At 35.5% G+C, this 24287-nt stretch overlaps 1 pseudogene; it reads left to right on the top strand.

Annotated features, from left to right (window-relative positions):
• Positions 1 to 23012, top strand: part of LOC100481537 — a 130173-nt pseudogene extending 107161 nt beyond the window's left edge.
• Positions 23013 to 24287: the final 1275 nt, after the last annotated feature.

The raw sequence follows: 24287 nt of genomic DNA on the forward strand, positions 1-24287 counted from the left end.
CTATAGCATTTGTAAAAATTGGTATGTAATTCATGTAACATATAATTTAACATTTGAAAGTGCACTTCAGCAGTTTTTACTATATTCACCATGTTGCATAACCTTCATCACTATCTAATTCCAGAACATTTCTGTTACCCCATAACGAACCCATACTCACTAGAAGTTAATGCCGATCACCCATTCCTTCCATCTCCTGACAATCCCTATTTGACTTTTCAGTCTCTATGGATTTGCCTATTCTAGAATTTTCATGTAAATATTATCATAAAATATATGACCTTGATGGGGCACCTGGGTGGCACAGCAGTTAAGCGTCTGCCTCCGGCTCAGGGCGTGATCCTGGCGTTATGGGATCAAGCCCCACATCAGGCTCTTCCACTATGAGCCTGCTTCTTCCTCTCCCACTCCCCCTGCTTGTGTTCCCTCTCTCGCTGGCTGTCTCTATCTCTGTTGAATAAATAAATAAAATCTTAAAAAAATATATATGACCTTGGAAAATTACAGATCTACTAGATTCGCTTCCAGATACCAGGAATATTTTGGAGCTGTTCAAAACGTTAGAAAAATCTCAACCCCTTAGCCTCCCTCTATATTAATTTCTAGGCTGCCATAATAAAATACTATAGACTGTCTAACTTAAACAACAGAAATGTATTTTCTCACAGTTCTGGATGCTACAAGTCCTGGATCAAGGTGTTGGCAGGTTTGATTTCTCCTAAGGTCTCTCTCCTTGGCTTGAAGATGGATGATTTTTTTTGTTGTATATTCCATATGGCCTTTTGTCTCATCACAGGATTCCTTGTTTCTCTCCCTATCTTCAAATACAGTCACATTCTCAGGTACTGTTTGGGCTTCCACAGATGAGTTCTTTTTGTGTGTGGGGAGGGGGCACAGTTACTTGCCTAATACTTTCCACACTTTTTGGTTAGTCTATTGCTTATCCCACCTGTTATCTATTGCTTATTATCTCAGGTGGCAGGAACCTAAGACTATCTTAGCCTGTAAATGATTCCAGCAAACGCTGCTCCCTACCCTGCAAGCAGCTTTAACACTAGACCAGTTATAGTTACTAACGTAAAGACAAACATTTAAGCCAGTTTTCCAAACATACGCCACACAGATCAGATCCAATAATTGATTACAGTGATTTTTGAATGAGGTTCATTATGTTTCTTTTGGTACTGGGAAAGTAGATAGTTATTTTCATGGCCACCATTCTGCAGGAGGGCCAGGGATGGGAATGGGAAGTTAGAATGCCACAAAATATGCAGTTCTTCCAGAGAATAAGTCTTTCTTTGTGGGGAGTGGAAGCATTTTCCAGGTTGTTACAAAATTGATAAATTTCCAGAGTCCAAAAAATTTTGATTTTGATAGTTTCATCCTTTTTTTTCTTGCTTTTATGGATGGTAGAATTTTGAATTACTTATTCTGACATTTTTAAAATTTTGACCTAGAATTGACTTTTTCATATTGTATGCAGTGATAGTCCTGTTTCATAGGATTCATAATTTGTCTCCATATGACTTTCTTGTAAACTCCATCCTTTTCCACTCTTCTGCAGGGCCACCTCTTTCTTACATCAATTATCTATATATAGTTTACTCAGTTTCTTGGATTTTTATTTTGCCTAGATGGCTTATTTGCCCATCCCTGTCCAAATGTCGTGGTTTTTTTAAAAATGATTTTACTTTAGGAGAAATACATATTTTTAAACTATTAAAGCAACTTATACAACCCTTTTATTTTCTTTCTGGAGTTACTTGGCTGTTCTTGATCCTGTCTGTTCCCATACTAGATAAAAAATCAGTTGTGGGGGCACCTGGGTGGCTCATTCCGTTAAGAGTCTGCCTTCGGCTCAGGTCATGATCCCAGGGTCTTGGGATGGAGTCCCGCGTCGGGCTCCCTGCTTCTTCCTCTCCCACTCCCCCTGCTTGTGTTCCCTCTCTCACTAGCTGTCTCTCTGTCAAATAAATAAATAAAATCTTTAAAAAAAAGACTATCCTTTCTTTCATTGAATGGTCTTCTCACCCTTGTTCTCATTTTATTTCATTTTTCTTCTCTGCCTTAATGTTCTTGTTATTACTTCTGCTATAAAGGTGAGTAGCAGATCAATCTTCAAACTTTCACCGTTATGTATGACATTGGTTGTCGTTTTTGTTGTGGGGATTATACATCTTTTTTGATCAGAATAAGTGTAGCTGCTTTTATTCCTAGTTTATGAAGCTTTAACATGAACTCGTGTTAGATTTTATCAGTTGTTTTTTAAACATATTTTTAATATGTTTTTAATGTGTTTAATTAAACATGTTTATTTAACATATTTAAGCATATTTTAAAATTATCCTGTGATTTTCTCCTTTAATTGCCTAATGTGAATGCTTATACTACCTGATTATCAAATATTAAACCAACCTTATATTGCTCAGATCAACTCAGTTTTATGTAGCATACTTTTTAAAAGTTACTGTATTTGGTTTGCATTTTGTTCAGGATTTTTTAAGTTTAAGGAAATGAGTGACCTTTGAATTTTCCTTTATGACAATGCTGTTGATAGGTTTTTGATCAAGATTATTTATCTTAGTAAAAAGAGTTGATGCTTGTACTCTCTTCTACATTCTGGAAGAATTTCCCTAATACTATAATTGTTTCTTTGTGACTATTTGGTACATTTTCTTGGTGGGAAGATTTATTGTTAATATTATTTCATTTTTTTTGTGTTCAAATTACTAGTATATTTAGATTTTCAAATTTTTGTGAGCCAATTTTTCTATTATCTTATGACTGTATTTCATTTAACTTTCCCAACATATTAGCATAAAGTTAATATTATCTTTTAAAGTATTAATGTCTACAACCATCTTTCATTTTGTTAATTTTAATTCCCAACATTCATTATTGTGCCCTCCATCTTTTTTTATTTTCCCACTCAACCTTGCCAGAGGGTAAATTTTTATTGATCTTTTCAAAGAACCCACTTTTTCTGAATATATCAATGTTGCATCTGTTTTTTGTTTTTATTAATTTCTGCTCCTATGCTTCTTACTTTTGTTTTCACTTTCTCTGTCATTTTATTTTTCCTTTTGAAAGTTCTTGATATGCATTAATTTATATGCATAATTTATTTTCAGTCTTTCCCTTTTTCTAGTACGGGCATTGAATATTACAAAACCTCCTCTTTGTATTGCTTTATATGCATATCCAGTCATACTTGTTATGTTTTCATTATTGATCATCTTAATATATTTTCTAATGTCTGGTATTTACTGGACTTCTTAATTTTCAAATGTGATGCTTATCTAGTCATCTAAAAAATAACTTTTAACTTAATGGGACTCCTGAGTGCCTCAGTCAGCTAAGTGTCCAACTCTTGATCTTGGCTCAGGTCTTGATATCAGGGTCATGAGTTCAAGCCCCACATTGTGCTCCATGCTGGGCATGGAGCCTATTTAAAAAAAAATTGGTTTTTAATTTAAATGCAGTGCAGTCAGAAAATGTGTTCTTCAATGTTTGTCATATGAAATTTTGATGAAATTTGTCTTATAATCTAGTATATACTAAATTTTTATGAACGTCTCATGAACATCTTATAAAGAATACATACTCTGCTGCTTTTAAACACAATAATCCATGTGTGCACAGAAGTTCAAGATTTTTAATTTTGTTTTTCACATCTTTTATAGCTTTAATTATGTATTTTCTCCTTGTTCCATCATTTACTGAGAAAATTCTTATTATGTCTGGGTATGGCATTTATAGGATCAAAATAAATTTCCCATAGAACTATGAACATATTGTCTTATTGTCTAATCTGATTCTTGTTTTAAGGATTGCTTTTATATTTTCATTCTGGAGTTAAAAAACAACTTCCTTTAATTATTTGAAAGTTTCATCCAAATGTTTCAGATTTTGAAACTTAAAAAACATTTTCTTCTTAAACTTCTCATTTTGACACTTATTCATTTTGTTATTCAGATGTATTTTGCACTATTTATTTCCCTTTTCCTCTTCAATGTCTAGTTTTTTTTTATCTCTAATGAAAGGATATTGGAATTATCATATCCATTTTATTTTAATTTTTTTTCTTCTCATCTTTTTATACTTTTACACTATATTCCTGGAAAATATCTCAATTTAATCTTGCAGTTATTAATTTCATCTTCAGCTTAGGTTATTCTATTCAGCCAATATATTGAGTTTTTATTTCAATAAAATTTGTAGAAATTAAAAATGACTGCTTCAGGGATGCCTGGGGTGGCTCAGAGGGTTAAGCATCTGCCTTCAACTCAGGGTATGATCCCAGGGTCCTGGGATTGCGTCCAGCATTGGACTCCTTCCTCAGCAGGGAGACTGCTTCTCCCCGTGCCTGCCACTCCCCCTGTTTGTGCTCTCTCTCTCTCTGAAAAATAAATAAATAAAATCTTTTAAAAAATATGACAGCTTCAGAGATTTGAGAAAATGCAGCATTATAAAATGTAGAGTCAATAATTAGGTTTAAATTTTAATATTGGTATTAATTAAAAGGAAAAGGCAAACTATTAAGGTTGTCTATACCATTCAAGTTGCAGAATTTTGATGTTGGGTTTCTTCAACTGTTGATGATTACTGATTTTATATTCATATTTGTATACAGTGGTTAGGAGTGATCAGACTGTTGGCTCCTGGCTGGCTCAGTCTGCAAGCATGCAACACTTGATCTTGGAGTGTCGTGAGTTTGAGCCCCATGTTGGGGTTAGAATTCACACACAAAAAATGTTGATCTGACTGGAGACTTTACTTAGATATAAATGATTCCCCTTTTCTTTTGTCTTGAATGCAGGTTTTAATTAAGAGGATACGCTTAGCTTGGATAGTTGTTGAGGTGCATATTTTAGTTACCAGGATTTCTTTATAGTTCAGTTTCCTGGTCTTCTGAATTTAGGTAGTCCGTGTTTTTTGTGGTGGCTTACGGGATATTAAGGTACTACTCTTCTTCCTGTGTAAATAGTCATGTTGTAGAGTGCTCTACTCCTATTTTTATCCTGGGGTCAGAACATTGATAACAGCTACTGTAAGAGAGAGGGAATGAAATTTTTTCACTGTTCTTTAATTACCTGGGAAAAGTACCTGTGTTCCTTTCAGTTCCTATTGCGATTTTTCTTATAGTTACATACAGGTTCTGCTAACAGCAATTATTATTTGTGGGGGCCCTCTCTCTTTTTATGAGATTGAAGGTTCTTTAGCATTTCTAAATTTTGCTATCAATCTGTTCATCTTTTTGTGACTTTTAAATTTCTTCTCTCTCTTTGTTTGCTGCAGACGTGCTTTCCTTTTTAGCATGATGTTAGAGTTGTTGTCATAGTCTATTATTTTAATGGATTTGGAGAGGGTATTAAAGTGAATATATGTTTTAAGTTATTATTGAACTGAATTTCCCATTTATGTTATTAATATTTTTTTAAAGATTTTTATTTTATTTATTTGACAGAGATAGAGACAGCCAGCGAGAGAGGGAACACAAGCAGGGGGAGTGGGAGAGGAAGAAGCAGGCTCATAGCGGAGGAGCCTGATGTGGGGCTCGATCCCACAACCCCGGGATCACACCTTGAGCTGAAGGCAGACGCTTAACCGCTGTGCCACCCAGGCGCCCCGTATGTTATTAATATTTTAAATTTAAAAGCCACGTGAACTCATTGTAACAAGTGGAATAATTTTTTAAATGCATAAATTAAATCTTAAACTCTGTGCTGGTATAGATAGTTAATATAGCAGGCTTGACTGCTATCCTTTAAAAGTTCTGTTTAATTGGTTGGCCCTGGGGTATCATCTTAAAACTTGGATCTGGAGAAGGTTCCCACCGTCCTAACTGATAAAAGTGGCTTATTGTGCCTATGCTGTTTGTAGAAAATGTGGATTATGGTAAACATCTGCTTTACTTCTGGGAGTATGTAATTTTGGTGTGTGCTAGGCAGAGAGTGCCTAATGTAATCAGTCCCCAGTAAATTCCTGGGCACTAAGTTTCTCATGAGCTTATTGCTAGACAACATTTCATATCTGTTTTCACAACTCACTGCTAGGGGAGTTAAGCATGTTCTGTGTGACACCACCAAGAGAAGACTTGTGCCTGCTTTGCTCTGAAATTTGCCTCCTGTGATTTTTTTTCCCTTTGCTGATCTTGCTTTATATCCTTTTACTGTAATGAAACATAGCCGTAAGTAATATTATATACCAAGTCCTCAGGGGCCTCCCAGCAAATCTTCAAACCTGGGGGTGCTCTTTGGGACTTCTGACACACTGCTGTAATTCATATCTACCCTCTTGAATTGAACAAATACTATTCTCTACACTCTTTTCAACAAAACCACGTATGGGGGGTGTGGGGAAAATTGTTTTAGGTTGTGTTCTCTCAGAAGCAGATCAAGATCCAAAGAAAAGAACATAGGTGTTTTTTTTTTTTTTTTCCTTTGGGAGGGAGCCCCAGGAGGCACTGTTGGGGAGGACGTGAGGCAGGGGAAAAAAGCAAACAAAGGTGTATTATTTAGTACATTACAACTATAATAAACTTCACTCAAATCTGCTAGGGAACTCGTAGAGGCAATGCAGAGCATATCTCAAGAGTTACGTCACCTATGGGCCAAGGAATCTGTGCTAGTTATCCTCCCATTATCTACTATTAGTTAAAGGCTGAACTTTCAGGCATTACCACTTAAGCACTCCTGGCTCACCCTACCTGAAGATGAAGGAAAAGCCCTCAGCTGGAGAGTTGCAGGTGCTCATATTAGTATGCTATCATTATTTACTTGAATGGTGAATTGCTAGGGGGGATATAAGCTGGTAAAAAACCTTCTGCTCCAGGGGTGCCTGGGTGGCTTGGTCGTTAAGCGTCTGCCTTTGGCTCAGGGCATAATCCTGGAGTTCTGGGATCGAGCCCCACGTCAGGCTCTTCTGCTAGGAGCCTGCTTCTTCCTCTCCCACTCCCCCTGCTTGTGTTCCCTCTCTTGCTGACTGTCTCTCTCTGTCAAATGAATAAATAATAAAAAAAAAAGCCTTCTGCTCCAAGGATCATACTATATATAGTCTTTGTACTTTGTTTTAAACAAATATAGAATAACTTGTTCTTAATAATATTTGCATAATGTTCCATAGCATAGAGGTGCTGTGAAAGTGCTCAATGACGCCTCTTTTGATGGACATTTGTTCAGGCCCCCACTCCTCCCTAAAAAATTTACAGTAAAACAAAGCTGAAATAAAATTTCTTGAGCACATACACTTTCAGAAAAGCACTTTTATTTCTTTAAGATTGATTCACAAAGGAAGGTTAAATGGATCATGGGGTGTATGCATATTTAATTGTCACTGACATAACCAGAACAGTTTTGGACAAAAGGGTGCTCTGTACTTTGTATATGTATCTATACTATAATTGTTCTCATTCTAGTTTTTAAATAATGAGTAGAAAACAATAACTCATCTTTAATTTGAAATACCCTATAATTAGTAAATGTGAGTATTTTTCTTTTTCCAGCTATATTGGGGTAAAATTATAATATATGAAAGGTGTACAATAATGTTGATATAAAAGTACATTGTAAAATGATTAACATAATCAAGCCAATTAACATGACCATTATTTCAGATAATTACCATTTTCCTGTGTGTGTGTGTATATGCTTTGGGAACACTTAAGATCTACTCAATAAATTTTACTTATACAATACAGTATTGTTAACTATATATAAGATCTCCAGGTCTGTGGAGTCACCACGCTGGACATTAGATCTCCAACACTTATTCATTTTGTGTAATTGAAACTTTGTACTCTGAACAACATCTCCCCATTTCCCCTTTCCCCACATGTGGCAACCCCCATTCTACTCTATGCTTTATATGAATTTTGACTGTATTAGATTCCACATAAGTGAGATGATGCAGTATTTTTGTTTCTGCTCCTGGTTTATTTATTTCACTTAGCCTAATGTCCTCCAAATTTACCCATGTTATCACAAATGAGAAGATTTCCCTTTTTAAATGCTGAATAATATTCCTGTGTGTGTGTGTTTGTCTGTGTGTGTGTAAGTAATCATACCTTTAAAAAAATATATTTTATTTATTTATTCGACAGAGATAGAGACAGCCAGCGGGAGAGGGAACACAAGTAGGGGGAGTGGGAGAGGAAGAAGCAGGCTCATAGCAGAGGAGCCTGATGTGGGGCTCGATCCCACAACACCGGGATCACGCCCTGAGCCGAAGGCAGACGCTTAACCGCTGTGCCACCCAGGTGCCCCAGTAATCATACTTTTTAAATGTATTTATACATGATGAACATTGAGGTGGTTTCCACATCTTGCCTATCGTCAGTAATGCTGCAGTGAGCATAGGACGTGAGTCAGGGCAGATATCTAGCCTCTTCTCATTTCTTTTCGATATATATGCAGAAGTGGGATTCCTGGATCAGGTGGTATTTCTATTTTTAATTTTTTGAGAAATCTCCATAATGTTTTCCATAGTGGCTGCACCAACTTACGTTCTCATCAGCAGTATGCAAGAGTTCCCTTTTGTCCACATCCTTGCCAAAACTTTAAATTTGTTGTCTTTTTGATGATTGCCATTCTAACATGTGTGATGTGGTATCTCATTGTGGTTTTCATTTGCATTTTTCTGATGATTAGTGATGTGACCAACTTTTCATGTACCGGATGGCCATTTGTATGTCTTCTTTGGAAAAATATCTACTAAGGTCTTCTGCTCTTTTTTCAATCAGATTGTTTAGTTTTTTGCTGTTGAGTTGTAGGAGTTGTTTATATATTTTGGATATTAAACCCTTATCCAATATATGATTTGCAAATATTTTCTCCTATTTTGTAGGTTCCCTTTTCATTTTGTTGATTATTTTGCTGTGCAAAAGCTCTTTAGTTTCATTTGGTACCATTTATTAATTTTTGCTTTTGATGATTGTGGTTTTGGTGTCATAGCCACAAAATCTTTGCCAAGACCAATGTCGAGAAGTTTTTTTCCTGTTTTCTTTGAGGAATTTTACTCTTTCAGGTTTTATCTTTAAATCTTTAGTCCATTTCAATTAATTTTTTGAATGGTGTAATCTAAGGGTCAAACTTCATTTTTCTGCGTATGGTTTTACAGTTTTCTAGCATCATTTACTGAAGAGACTATCCTTTCCCTATTGAATGTTCTTGGCTCCCTTGTCAATATTAGTTAACCACATATTTAAGAGTTTATTTATGGTCACTAATTTCTGTTCTATTATTCTATGTGTCTATTTCTAGGTCAGTACCATACTATTTTTTAAAGAAAAAGTTTTATTTTTTTTTCTTCAAATTTTTATTTAAATTCCAGCTAGTTAACATACGGTGCAATATTGGTTTCAGGAGTAGAATTCAGTGATTCATCACTTACATACAACACCCAGTGCTCATAACAAGTGCCCTCCTTAAAACTCATCACACAGGGGCACCTGGGTGGCTCAGCTGGTTAGGCATCTGCCTTCGTCTCAGGTCATGATCCCGGAGTCCTGGGATTGAGCCCTGCGTCAGGCTTCCTGAGCAGGGAGCTTGCTTTTCCCTCTGCCCCTGCTGCTGTCTCTCTGTCTCTCATGAATGAAAGAATGAATTAATGAATAAATAAATAATCTTTAAAAACAAAACAAAACCCATCACTCATCTAGCCATCCCCCCCACCTCCCTCCATTAACCCTCAGTTTGTTCTCTATCATCAAGTCTCTTATGATTTGTTTCCTTCTCTCTCTCTTTTTCATCCTTCCCATATGTTCATCTGGTTTACTTTAAATTCTACATATGAGTGAAGTCATACGGTATTTGTCTTTCTCTGACTGACTTATTTTGCTTTGCATAATACACTTAGCTCTATCCATGTTGTTGCAAATGACAAGATTTCATTCTTTTTGATGGCTGAGTAATATTCCATTGTGTATATACACAACATCTTTTTTTAATAATATTTTTTATTATATTATGTTAATCACCATACAGTACATCCCTAGTTTTTGTTGTAAAGTTCCATGATTCATTACTTGCGTATAACACCCAGTGCACTATGTAATACGTGCCCTCCTTAATACCCATCATCAGCCTATCCCATTCCCCCACGCCCCTCCCCTATGAAGCCCTCAGTTTGTTTCCCAGAGTCCATAGTCTGTCATGGTTCATTCCCCCTTCTGTTTACCCCCCCCTTCTTCCCTTTCTTCTCCTACCGATCTTCCTACTTCTTATGTTCCATAAATGAATGAAACCATATGATAATTGTCTTTCTCTGCTTGACTTATTTCGCTTAGCATTATCTCCTCCAGTCCCGTCCATGTTACAGCAAATGTTGAGAAATCGTTCTTTTTGATGGCTGAGTGATATTCCATTGTACATATGGACCACATCTTCTTAATCCGGTCATCTGTTGAAGGGCATCTCAGCTCCTTCCACAATTTAGCTATTGTGGACAATGCTGCTATGAACACTGAGTATACACCACATCTTCTTTATCCATTCATCAATTGGTCGACATTTGTCCTCTTTCCATATTTTGGCTATAGTTGATAATGTTGCTGTAGACATGGGGGTGCATGTATCCCTTTGAATCTGTATTAATGTATCTGTTGGGTAAATACCTAGTAGTGCACTTACTGGATCATAGGGTTGTTCTATTTTTAACTTTCTGAGGAACCGCTATACTGTTTTCCAGAGCGGCAGTATCAGTTTGCATTCCCACCAACAGCGCAAGAGGGATCACCTTTCTCCACAACCTTGCCAACACTTGTTGTTTCTTGTGTTGTTAATTTTAGCCATTCTTACAGATGTCAGGTGGTATCTCATCATGGTTTTGATTTGTATTTCCCTGAGGATGAGTGGTGTTGAGCATCTTTTCATGTGTCTGTTGGCCATCTGGATGTCTTCTTTGGAAAAATGTCTATTCATGTCTTCTGCCTATTTCTTGTTTTCTTTTTTTTTCTCTAAAGTTTTTTTTTTTTTATTGATTTGAGAGAGAGCATGAGAGAGAGAGAGAGAATGAGCAGGGTATCTTGAGGAAATCCCAGTTCATTTTTGCTCTTGTTTCCTTTGCCTCCAGGGATGTGTATAGTAAGTTACTACCACTGTGGTCAAAGAGGTTGCTGACTGTGTTCTCTAGAAATTTGATGGTTTCCTATCTCACATTTAGGTCTTTCATCCATTTGGAATTTATTTTTCTGTATGGTTTCTGCATGTTGCTGTCTAGTTTGGTCAACACCATTGGTTGAGGAGACTGTTGGTTTTTTTTTTTCTATTGAATATTCTTTCCTGCTTTGTTGAAGATTAGCTGATGACATAGTTGTGGGTCCATTTTTGGGTTTTCTATTCTGTTCCATTGATCTGCGACTGTTTCTTTGCGAATATCATACTGTCTTTTTGACTACAGCTTTGTAATAAATCTTGAAATCTGTAATCGTGATGCCTACAGCTTTTCTTTTTCAGGATTGCTTTGGTTATTTGGGCTCTTTTGTAGTTCCATACAAATTTCAAGATTTTTTTATTCTAGCTCTGTGAAAAATGCTATTGGTATTTTGATAGGGATTGCATTAAATGTGTAGATTGCTTTGGGTGGTATAAACATTTTAACCCTGTTTGTCCTTCCAATCCATGAGCATGGAATGTTTTTCCATTTCTTTGTGTCATCTTCAATTTCTTTCATAAGTGTTCCATAGTTTTCAGAGTACAGGTCTTTTACCTCTTTGGTTAGGATTATTCCTAGGTATCTTATCGTTTTTGGTACAATTGTAAATGGGATCAATTCCTTGATTTCTTTTTCTGCTGCTTCATTTTTGATGTATAGAAGTGTAACAGATTTCTGTATGTTGATTTTATATCCTGCAACATTGCTGAATTCATGTATCAGTTCTAGCAATTTTTTGGTGGGGTCTTTCAGGTTTTCTACAGAGTATCATGTCATTTGCAAATAGTGAAGGTTTAACTTCTTCCGTGCTGATTCACATGCCTTTTATTTCTTTTTGTTGTCTGAATGCTGAGGCTAGTACTATGTTCAGTAACAGTGGTGAGAATGGACATTCCTGTCTTGTTCCTGACCACAGAGGAAAAGCTCTCAGTTTTTCCCCATGGAGAATATTAACTGTGGGTGTTTTATATATGGCCTTTATGTTGTTGTATATTCCATCTATACCTACTTTCTTGAGGGTTTTTATCATGAATGGATGCTATATTTTGTCAAATGCTTTTTTTGCATCTCTTGAGAAGATCATATGGTTCTTATCCTTTCTTTTATTTATTTGGTGTATCACATTGATTGATTTGTAAATATTGAACCAACCCTGCAGTCCAGATATAAATTCCATTTCTTAAAAGAAGCTAGATCCAACAAATTAAAAAAATAAAATAAGAAAAGAAACATATAAAAAATAAAAAATAAATAATAGATAATTAAAAATATATATATATAATAAAAAATGTAAAATCAAATAAAAAGGAAGCTACCTAGTAGGTATGTTTGGTCTGCTTGTTAAAGGACGATAGATCTGATAAAATATTATATTATATTATATTATATTATATTATTATATTATATTATATTATAGAAATAAAAATAAAAAGCAAGGTAGATCCATTTCCCCTAGCACTGAAACTTTGCAGCACTCTGATCAGTAGGCTTGGTGCAGGCAAGGGGTTTGTGCTGATCTTCTGGGGCTGGGACCTGTTGCATTGATTCTCAAGCCCACTTGCCTTAGTGGAGATGCACCTGAGGGTGCAGGGGGTTGGGGCTTGGTGTAAGTGGCTCCAGTCTCCACTTGGCGGCATTAATTAGCTCACATTGGTTTGTCAGTGCTGATGGGTGGGACAAAAATTGCATTGCCCCTGTTCTCTCCTCCCTGAAGGGAGAGTTCCTGCTTCTTACTCTTCAGGAAGCCCTCAAAGGAGAGCAAATAATTGCCCCTCTTGTGTCCCCATTTCTGTCAGATCCCTGCCTTCACCCTGTGTCTGAGCTGTCTGCCTGCTAAGAGGCACAGTACTCTTATATTTTATCTCAGGCCGGCGGTTGGGTTTCAAAACTCCAAATTTTAGGGACTTGCGTGGTTGGGCCTTCATTGATCCTCTGGTGAGGGTCTCACTGCACCTTCCCTGTTTGCTGGTTTGTCCCCAAAAAGCATCCGCACAACCATGCAACCATTCTGAGTTTACAGCAAAGCACAGGAGAAAGCCGGCACCCAGGCTCGGTGCCCCCAGCCAGCTTTCCTGTTCCTATGCTTAGGAACAGTGTAGCATGTTGGTACAGCTAGTCTTCTGTTGTGTCTCCTTTCCCAAATACACTCCAAGCAGGGGAACTGTTTTTCACCATGAGACCCAGGGTTATCCTCAGACCAAGGTGCCTACTCCCAGGACCCCATCCTCCTTCTCCACAGTAGCAATGCTAAGCCTGCTAGGGCAAACTTCTAAACCTTCAGTTTTTGCATTCTGCTACTTGTACTAACTTCTGGTACTCTCCAGATGCTGGGCTCCCCTCCCTCCATGGCACCCACAGTTCTTATCTCCCCTAAATCCACTCTACAGTTCCTACCTTCCCCAAGATAGTCATTTTTGTGCCTGTAGCCTTGCAGTTTTGTTTTCTTAGTCCTCAGTTCAATTTCATGGGTGTTCAGAATGATTGACTATTTATCTAGATGTGTTTGAGGGATGAGGCAAGCTTAGGGTCCCCCTGCTTCTCTGACATCTTAACTCCTCTGTACCATACTGTTTTTTGTTTTTCTTACTTATTATTTTTTTTACTTATTTTTTTAATGATTTTTTATTATATTATGTTAGTCACCATACAGTACATCCCTGGTTTCCGATGTAAAGTTCGATGATTCATTAGTTGCGCATACTGTTTTGATTAGTATAGCTTTGTAAAATAGTTTGACATGTATGATACCTCTAGTTCTGTTCTTCCTTTTCAACATTGCTTTGCTTTGGGTTTTTGGGCTCTTTTGTGGTTCCACATGATTATAAGATTTTTTTTTCTATTTCTGTTAAGAATGTCATTGGGATTTTGATAAGAATTGTATTGAATACCTTGATCACTTGGGTACTATTGGCATTTTAACAGTATTAACTCTTCCAATCCATGAACATAGTATGTCTTCCCGTTTGTGCCTTCTTTAATTTTCTACATCAATTTTCTGTAATTTTGAGTATACAATTCTTTCACCTATTTGATTAAGTTTGTCACTAAGTATTTGATTGTTATCGCTCTTGTGAATGGAATTGTTTCTTAATTTGCTTTTTGGATAATTTGGTATATAAACACCACTGATTTTTATGTTGATTATATATCCTGAAAATTTACTGATTTCATTTATTAGTTATAACAGTTTTTGTTGCTGTTGTTGAGTCTTTAGGGTTTTCTGCCTATGTGATCATACTATCTGCAAACAGAGATAATTTTACTTCTGTTTTTCTGAATCAGATGCCTTTTATTTCATTTTCTCATGCTTGCTTAGCTAGAGCTTCTAGTACTATGTTGTGTAAAATTGGTTAGAATGGTAACTTTATATTGTTCCAAATCTTAGAGAAAAGTTTTCAGGTTCCCCATTGATTATGATGTTACCACTGGGATTTCCATATATGACCTCCATTAAGTTGAAGTAAGTTCCTTTGATACCTATTTTATTGACAGTTTTTGTCATGAATTGATTTCGGATTTTGTCCAATGCTTTTTCTGCATCTATTATGTTGGGTGTGTAATTTTCTCCTTCATTTTGTTAATGTAATCTGTTATTTATTTGTGTATGTTGAGTCATACTTGCACGCCAGGGATAAATCATACTTAGTCATAATGCATAATCCTTTTAATGTGCATTTGAGTTTGGTTTGAACATACTTAATTGAGGATATTTGCATGTATGTTCATCTGAATTATTGGCCTGTGGTGTTCTTGTAGTGTCTTTGTCTGGCCTTACTATCATTGAGTTTCTGGCCTCTGTAAATGAGTTTGAGAGGCTTCCCTCTTCTGTTGGTTGGGAAAGTTTAAGAATATTTAGGGGCACCTAGCTGGCTTAGTCAGTAGAGCATGCAGCTGGTGATCTTGGGGTTGTAAGTTCAAATCCCACATTGTGTGTAGAAATTACTTTAAAAATAAAATCTTAAAAAAACAAACAAAAGAATAGTTATAATTTAGTAGAATTTACCTTGATCTCCTCTGGTGATGTGTTTTTCTTTGTTGTTAGGTTTTTTATTATGGACTCAATCTCTTTATGTGTTATTGGTCTGTTTAGGCTTTCTATTTCTTCTTTATTCAGTTATGGTAAGTTGTATGTTTCTAGGAATTAATTCATCTTTTCTAAGTTATCAAATTTGTTGGTATATAATTGTTTATAATAGTTCCTTATGATAAATTTTAATTCTGATGCAACCATTGGAACGTCTCCTTTTTCACTTTTGATATTTTATATGAGTCTTCTCTCTTCTCTTCTTCTATTTATTTCCTGCATAGGGGAAATCATGGCAGAGGTGACTTCTTTTGGCACTGAGTTGTTACTGGCATGAGGCTTGGAAGGATGTGGGTGAAATCTTCCTACCCTTTCTATGAATGTGTGGGTATGGGATTCTTGCATTATCTTCTGTAGAAGTCATTTCATTATGTCTTAGCTTTCAATGTTGCCAATTAAATTTTGAGTTTACATTGATACCTGAAATTCCAATACTGCAGGAAATATGCCAGTCTTTTCCTATTCATATATTGAATTCATTTTTGTAACAGTGGGAAAACTGGCTTTCATTATTTATTCATTTACTTAAGCAAGAACACATAGGTAATTGTAGATTTGGGAATCTGTAATACTGCAAAAAAAAATCCGTTAAGTTAGAATTCAATATTTTTATACACATTTAATAGATAAAATTAATATTCAGTAAAATACACAAATTCTTAAAGTACATTTTGGTAAGATTGATATATGCTACAGAGAATTTCTTCATATCCCTTCCCAGTAAATCTCCTCCAGAGGAAATCACTGTTCTTATTTTTTTAAATCATGAATTAATTTTTGGCAATCTATAATTTTATATAAAAGAACTGTATATGTATGCACTCTTTGTGTCTGTTTTTCTCAGCAAATTAACAGTGAGATTGTCCCCATTTATGCATCAACATTTTTTCCAGTGTATTTCCAGTAGTATTCCATGGCATGAATATGTTACAATTTGTTTTTGCATTTTCCTGTTTAAGGACATTTGGGTTGTATGTCATTTTATGCTATTTTGAATGAAGCCTTTATGAATATTCTTGTACATTTCTTTTTAGGGAGATATTTTTACATATCTCTTAAGTAAGTTTTTATCCTGTATAAAAAATGTAATCCTGATGGAATTATGATGAGAACTGTTTTGAAACAATCCACTCTATTCTGATCCACTGATCTATTTATCTATCTTTGTGTCACTATCACACTATCTTGATTAGTGTAGTTAGAGAGTAGCCTTGAATTGAAATATATTGTTCAAGGTCTCAAAATGTGTACTTACTTTCAAGATTGTTTTGGCTATTATAAGACTCTTGAATTTCTACCTATAATTTAAAGTCAGGTTTTAGTGTATGTGTTTTGGACATATCTTGATTTTTACTCTTAAATAATTTATAGTATTTAAAATAATATTTTCATTTCATTTTATTTGAAATAGAACTTATGTTATTGCTTTGACCTTATATTTTGTAATCTTGGTACATTAACTTATAGCACTGTCTTTTATAGCTGTTTAGAAAGTTGTTACATAGTCATGTCCTCTGCTGTTAAAGAACAATTTTATTTTATCCTTTCCAGTATTTACATGTTTTATTTCTATTGTCTTGATACTATGACTATGATATCCAGTACAGTGTTCAATAGACATGGCTAAAGTGGGTTTATCATAGTCATTTTCTGCATCTTCCAGGGAGTGCATTCAATATTTCATTATTATAATGTTTGTTGTAGGTTTTCCATTGATACATCTTTCAGATTAAATAGTTTCTATTTTATTCTTAGTTTGTTAAGAGCTCCTATCATGGATACTATTGAATTTTGTTGAATAATTTTCCTACATATATTGAGATGACCATTTATTTTTATCCTTCATTCTGTTTAATGTAATAAATTGCATGGATAGACTTTCAAATGTGAAACCAACCTTGAATTCTTGAAATAAACTTTACATAGGAATGGTGTATCGTCCTTTTGATAGATTGCTAGATTTAATTTATCAATGCTTTGTTAAGTACTTTTTGTCTTAGTTCACAAGGACATTTGTCTGTAGTTTTCTATTCTTGTAATGTATTTTTCTGATTTTATCATCAGGAATATGTCATCTTCATAAAATAATTTAGAAAGTGTTGTCTCCCCTATTTTCTGAAGTAATTTTGTAGTTTTGGACTTATTATGTGTTAGGTACAATTCACATGAAGCCATCTGGGTCTGGTGTTTCCTTTATTGAAGAGTATTTAATTGATTTAATTATTTTAATATGTAAAGGTTATTTGATTTTTTATTTCCACTTTAGTAAACTTGGTAATTGGTGTCTTTAAAGGATTTTTTCCAATTTATCTAAATGTTTGAATTTATTGGCATAAAATTATTAATATTCATTCATGATTTAAAAATCTAAATGATTTGCAGAAATAGTGCCTTTTTTCCTTGATACTGTAAATTTGTGTCTTCATTATGCTATTCTCTGCCTTTCTAAAAGTGCATCAATCTTATTGATCTTTTAAAAGAACTAACTTTGCCTTAATTGATTGTCCCTTTGTTTGTCCATTTTCTATGTCATTGATTTCTGCTCTTGTTATTTTTTTTAATATTCTTTCCTTTACCTTGAATTCAGTTTGTTCTTCTTATAGTTTTATAAGGTAAAAGCTTAGATCATTGATTTGTGCTAATTGTTCTTTTCTAATATAAGCATTTAAGGCATAGCTTTCCATCTAAACACTCACTCCTTTAGCTTCATTCATGGGTTATTTAAAAATATGTTGTTTAACTTCCAAATAATTGTGGAAATTCTAGATCTTTTTTGGTACTGGTTTCTAGTTTAATTTCCTTGAGTTAGAGAACATAGTCTGTGAGAATATAAAATTTGACATGATTGAGGCATGTTTTATGGCCCAGTACATGGTCTATGATGGTGAACATGTCATGTTCATTTGAAAAGAAATTTGTATCATTCAATTTTGAGGTTAGTATTTAAATAATGTAAACTAGGTGAATACATAGTGTTACTATCAATGACTGAGAGAGGAGTGCTATAATTTTGAGTTGTGATAATAGATTTTATCTATTTTTGGTTTACTTTTGTCAGTTTTTTTCTTTATGTGTTATTAGGAACATTGAAAGTTATGATTATTTTTTGTTTCTTTGTGATGTGTCAGTTTTTATCTTTGGCAAAAACTCTGAGGTTTTGCTCCTCTCTTGAAGTCTTCTTTATCTGGTATTAGTGTAAACTCATAAACTTTCTTAGCTTTGACTTTCACATGAATGGAATGCTTTCAGCTTTTCTCTTTTTTCCTCATTTCTTATATTTAAAGTAAATCTCTTGTATGCAACATATATTAGTCTTTCTTTGTTATCCAGCCAGGCAATATCTGCCTTTGAAATGGAATGTTTAAACTTTGGGCATTTAATCTAATAATCCATATGGTTGCATTAAGGTTACTGTTTTGCTATCTAGAAGGAAAAAAAAAAACAACAACGAAACAACTTTCCTATATGTAATTTGTTTTTCTTGTCCTTCTTTGCATTCTTTACTTTGGATTTTGAAATAATTTTCAGTATTTCATTTTAATTCCTCTAGTGGGCCTTGAGACATACATCTTTGCCTTCGTTTTTAAGTTGCTGCTTAAAAAATTAAAATAGACATTCTTAACTTATTATAGTATACTAAAAATTAATAGTTTCTCTTCATGGTAAGAGAGAGAAAACTTGTAATATTATAATTACATTTCTTTTGTTTTAAACTACAAAATACAGTGTTATAATTTTTACATTATATAATCAATTGTGAACTGCTGTTTCTGTTTCTGCTTGGGATAGAGATTTTTGGAAGAGAATTTTGTCTGTATTTCCATAATGAAAAAGATGCAAAATAATTTGCAAAATCATAACTCTTCTTGAAACCACCAGAGAGCTAAGCTCACAAGGCAAATGAGAAATTGAGAAATTTTATTTCCAAAAAATGACACGACTCTCTGAGGAGAGACAAGAGACATCAACTCTTTCATGGGAGGAAGAGGAAGGTGCCATGGAAGTACTACAGTGTGACACAACTAAAATTTTGACAAATTGCATAATGGTTGAATGTGGGCTAACATACCAGTTTAGAACCATCTAGAGCCTCCCACACAAGGGTCATGTTAACTTACTTGGTCTTTCACATGGTCTCCAGAATAGGGGCCTCACAGTTGAATTTTGAATATTCTTTTTTAACGGCTCTTTAATTTAGAGTAATAAACTCTTCGAGCCTCATTTTCCTTCCTCATCCACGGAATGGGGCTAATATCTGCCCTTTATTGCTACTATATCTACAGTCCTACTGCAGTCAGGAAAGATGAGGAAGAAATTGAACCACCTGTATATAAGAAGGAAAATTTGTAGGGAGGCATCGGTTGAAGGGGAAATCAATATTAGAAAGATCTTTCTCGGAGGGTAGTACTCCTAGCCCCAGAAGGAAGATCTAAGTTGGACAGAAGACAAGTGTGAAAATTTGGAGACTAGGTCATGTTTGCATGAAGTTTAAAAGGGTAAAGTGAGTCATTATTAATTTTTCTTGAACTACCTAATCTCATCTATTTTATATCTCACTTCATAATCCGTACATTGTCTTTATATTCCCTCCTCACCATGCAGGAATAAATTTTAATAAATCTAGGAATGCATTATTTTCATGCAGACCTTGTTACTTATTGTCACATGGAAGTGGCCTCATACCAATTCATAGACTTGTTGTAGGGATTGAAAAAAATAGATTTATGGCCCAACACTATATTAAAATCACATTTGCACAGAATCTGAAATTGTACAAAATATGTGTTGAGCTTTATATAAATTAGTCTAACTTTATATGAAGTACAATATAATTTTTTATCTAGGGCCTATAATAGGCATAGTATTCTAGTAATGGACAATATTTAAGAACATTAAATATATGTGATTTTAATATCTGCTAACAGGTGAGTAAGCCATTCAATCCCAATTACTCCTAGTAAGAAATGCAAAGCATAGTTATTTTTCATGTTATTTATTTCCCAAACAAAACCACATCTTAATTTGCTCTGAACGTGTGAATCTCCAGTTGCTATACCTTGAATTTTGGATCCAAAATTTTAATAGCAAAGGTGACTTATCTGCATAGACATGTGGAGAGACCAGAGGAGAAACTAAGGCATGTTGACATTATTTTAGAAAAAGAATGACAAGAATAGCTCTCTGGGGGTGTTTGCCAATTAAAAATAAAACACAATCAGAGAAAATCAGGTATTTCCAAAACACAGACGGCAAAGGTAGTGAAACTTGTAGAAGTACAAAATAAATAAGTGACATTTATTTCCACCTTCCAGTGTACACTTTCAACAAAAGCCAAACAAACATACAGATCATCCAAGATCTCCTTGCTTCAAATAAAACCGCAGAAAGGCTATTGTATTGTAAATAATGAGTTAGAAACAAGGCTCTTGACTTTGAGGTTCAAAATATCCTTAAAATAGTTTTTAAATGAGCATATATACCTAGTAAGAGATAAATGATGTTAAAATCATCCCCAAACCAGACTCTACCAGCCAAGGTAGAGCATTAGAGCTTTCAAGAGACAGGAGAATAATGATGTTTACTTAACTACAAGTTTCGATGGTGGAGTAAAGGGGCTACACTGTCTGGAAAGCACAGTCAGGACTTGGGATTCTTGGGATGGCTTTCAAAAAATGAAACTGGCTATGGGCAACAGATTTAGATGTGATTATGTGTACAGAGTTTGTGTGTATGTGTATGTAAAAGAGAAGGGGTGGAGAAAAGAATTGGGGTGGAATGTGGGTGGAAGCAGTCACAGCATAGTGAGGTTGCAACTAAGCAGAAATTAGGTTAGAATAGTTCATGATTGCTGTCAGGTTTCACAGCTGGTACCTGGGCAGAAGGTATAGAGTTGAGTTAGGAACTATGGCTGGAACCAGACATAAGGAGGCAGCTGGGGCAGTTTCAGTTCACTTGACTCAGGGATCAGGCAAGAATGCCTATAAACATGTTCGCCAGTCCTTACATACAAAGTTAAACTCTGTCAAACCAGAACAGGCAGTTCTTCATATTGTGGGTGTCATAGGGTGACTGTGGCAGAGGATTAAGGCTATATGTGGACCTTTGAAAGAGGCATGGGTATTGCATCTGTCTTCATATTAAAAGACAATTAATATTCAAAATCATGAACTTTCCTAACATTCTATGTGATAATGGTTCCCATCATACCAAGGATTTTTTTTCTCTTTTCTTCACAAAATTTACTACAGCATTCATTTGAGTTATATATAGATTTGTAAAGTTTAGTTAAACAACTTTTCAGTAGTAATCCTCTGTTTTGAACCTTGATAGATCTTTGTAATTTTCTTGTAATACTTGCGTTATGACATGTAATAAAGTTACTTGTTTATCAATTTGGTCTACAAAAACATTGCTATATGAGCTCCATGAGAACAAGAAATTGTTTAGTTATTGTAAAGAAAAATACATTTATAAACACACAGATATATATATTGATAAATTTTCATAAAATTTTAGACAATATTATTTGTAACCACAAACAATTTTACCACCAAGATAAAGCAACTATTAAAATGGTAGTGGAACTTACTGTAGTCTCCTTTAAAGTATACCTATGCTATTTTGTAGCCTGCTTCTTTCATTGAATAATGTATCTTGGACACGTAGCAATGATTTTTGACAAGAAAGTAATGAGTTAGTCCTGCGTGCACGTTCACAAGGGGTTGGAGCAGAAATGGCACTGTGGGGCCACACATCTGGGCAGCAAGCGAAAGTGGGTGTAAAAGCAGAAGTGGCCAGATAGAGCCGGGAGCTTGGCGGGGACCAAGCTTGCTGGTGAGGCAGCGGTGGTGGTTTGGCAGGTGGGTTCAGGCTTGTGGGGGTGGGGGTGGAGGTAACTGCGGTCCTGATCCTGCATGATCAGGTGAACGATTGCGTCATCGAGGAGACACTTGTACTCAAGTTCATGATTGCAGAGCCCAGTAACAAACCAGAAGCAGAAGTAACATTTGCAAGTTTCGATGGAGTCCTCTATAATATTTCAAATCCTAATCCTGGTGGTCAGTATTTCTTTGAAATTCTACAAGGAATTGCAGGCACATGGTGCTGATGAGTTATTAAAGATGGTGTATGAGAGTTTCTTAGTAAATCAGGAATGAGGATACAATGTCTCTTTGCTCTATGACCTTGAAAATCTGCCAGCATCCAAGTATTCCATTCTGTATCCAGCTGGTATGTTGAAATGAAATTGCTTTTGCCTCCGCCTTGGAGAAATTCTTCCCATTCCAAGAAGAGGGCAAGGCAGGAGGGAACAGGGCAGTTATGCATTCTAGGGGTGATGAGACCATGCATGGTGAGTGTAAAAAGGACAGAGTCATAGTAGTCTTCAGCACAATGTTTAAGGATGACAACAGTGTGGTCATTGGAAAAGTGTTCATGCTGGAGTTCAAAGAAGGACACAGAGCCAGCCCCACAGCCCCGGAGGTCCTCTTTTGCCACAGGGAACCTCCTCTGGAGCTGAAAGACATCAGTGCTGCCGTGGGCAACAATATTGGCTGTGTCACCTTCGTGCTGTTCCCTTGCCACACCAGTGCCAGTGGAGACAACGCCATCAGCCTGATCCACACGTTTCAGGACTATCTGCACTACCACATCAAGTGCTCACACGCGTATCTGGGCAAAAACATACGAGCTCCTCAAGATGCTGAGCCATGCATGCCCAGATGCTGAGAAAAAAGAAATGAAAACAATCACGGGGAGGACATTTTCATCCTGCTGACTCTTGGGAACAGTAGCAGGAGGCAGCTGGCAACTGAGGGCTGCAATACTTGCTGCTGGATAATCTTAGCTTTTCGTGCTGCACCTCTTCAGGTTCTGAAGGGATTCTCTGTTTTGGTTCCATTTTGTACCCATTCGGAAAGTAATTTGCAGAAACAAGCTGTGCGTGCAAGAACGTCATTGTTCCCAAAAATTAAAAAAAGAATTCCACTTCATCAACTTCATTCCTTTTCTTTACCTTCCCTCCCTCAGTCCCCTTCCCTTCCCCCACCTTTTCCAAGCTGCCTCGCTTGGCTCTATGTCACTGCTACTGAGTTGTAGGATAATGCAGTCTTAACTGGTTTTCTCTTAAGTATTCGAGTTCGAAACTCCTATATGTAAAGAAATTTGATTGAGGTCATTAATAAAGAAAATCTTTCTGTCTTAAAAAAAAGTAATGAGTTAAGAAGAAATCTTTAATGAAATATATATGCACATGAATATATAAAATGACATAGACATATATCATCGGTATACTTATATTTCATACACATGTACATATACATGAAAACAGTGGAGTTTCATTATGATTTCATAAGTTCTCATGGGAAGAGATAAAAGCAAAGAAGAAAACAACATATATAGTATAATTAGGGAAAGACCACAAGCCAAAACCACAGATTCTGAAAGTTTAGGATCAAACCGAAGGACAATTTCATGATCTGTCACATTTTTGTAAAATAAACACATGGAGAATTTGGGGAAAGAGCACCTTTAATTGTTAATGCCCCTTGAATTATACAGATGATACTTGGGAGTGTGGAAATCAAAGCAAGAGGAAGAAAGCATCACTTTGTGGATGACAAATGCGTTAAATGCACAAAAAACAGTATGCTTAAATGTATGTTAGTCTTTAACTGTTCAGTCTGTTTTCCAAGAGAAATGACTTGGCAGCAAGGCTGACCACATTGGAAAAGCTACAAGGAGACACCTGAGTTTCAGCTTTGCAGATATCAAGCAATGTCAGTAATGGCAGGTGAATCATGAAGCATCCAAGTGCTTATTGTATTTCAGTGGTATTGAATGGATCATGAAAGCAAAAGAAACAGATTTTACTTTTTCCCATGTCGGTTTCGGTTCAATGAAGTGTAGATTCAACTTACATCATTGTAGAGTACTAAGTCAGAGACATGAAGAATGAGACCTGAAAGCTATAGGCAATGCTTTAAAAACCTACGTAGAGGAACACCTAATAAGAAGTTTCATATGAAAGCCAAAAAGTGAAGCCCTTAAAACT

Source organism: Ailuropoda melanoleuca, chromosome X, assembly GCF_002007445.2.
Source record: "Ailuropoda melanoleuca isolate Jingjing chromosome X, ASM200744v2, whole genome shotgun sequence".
Taxonomy (NCBI): domain Eukaryota; kingdom Metazoa; phylum Chordata; class Mammalia; order Carnivora; family Ursidae; genus Ailuropoda; species Ailuropoda melanoleuca.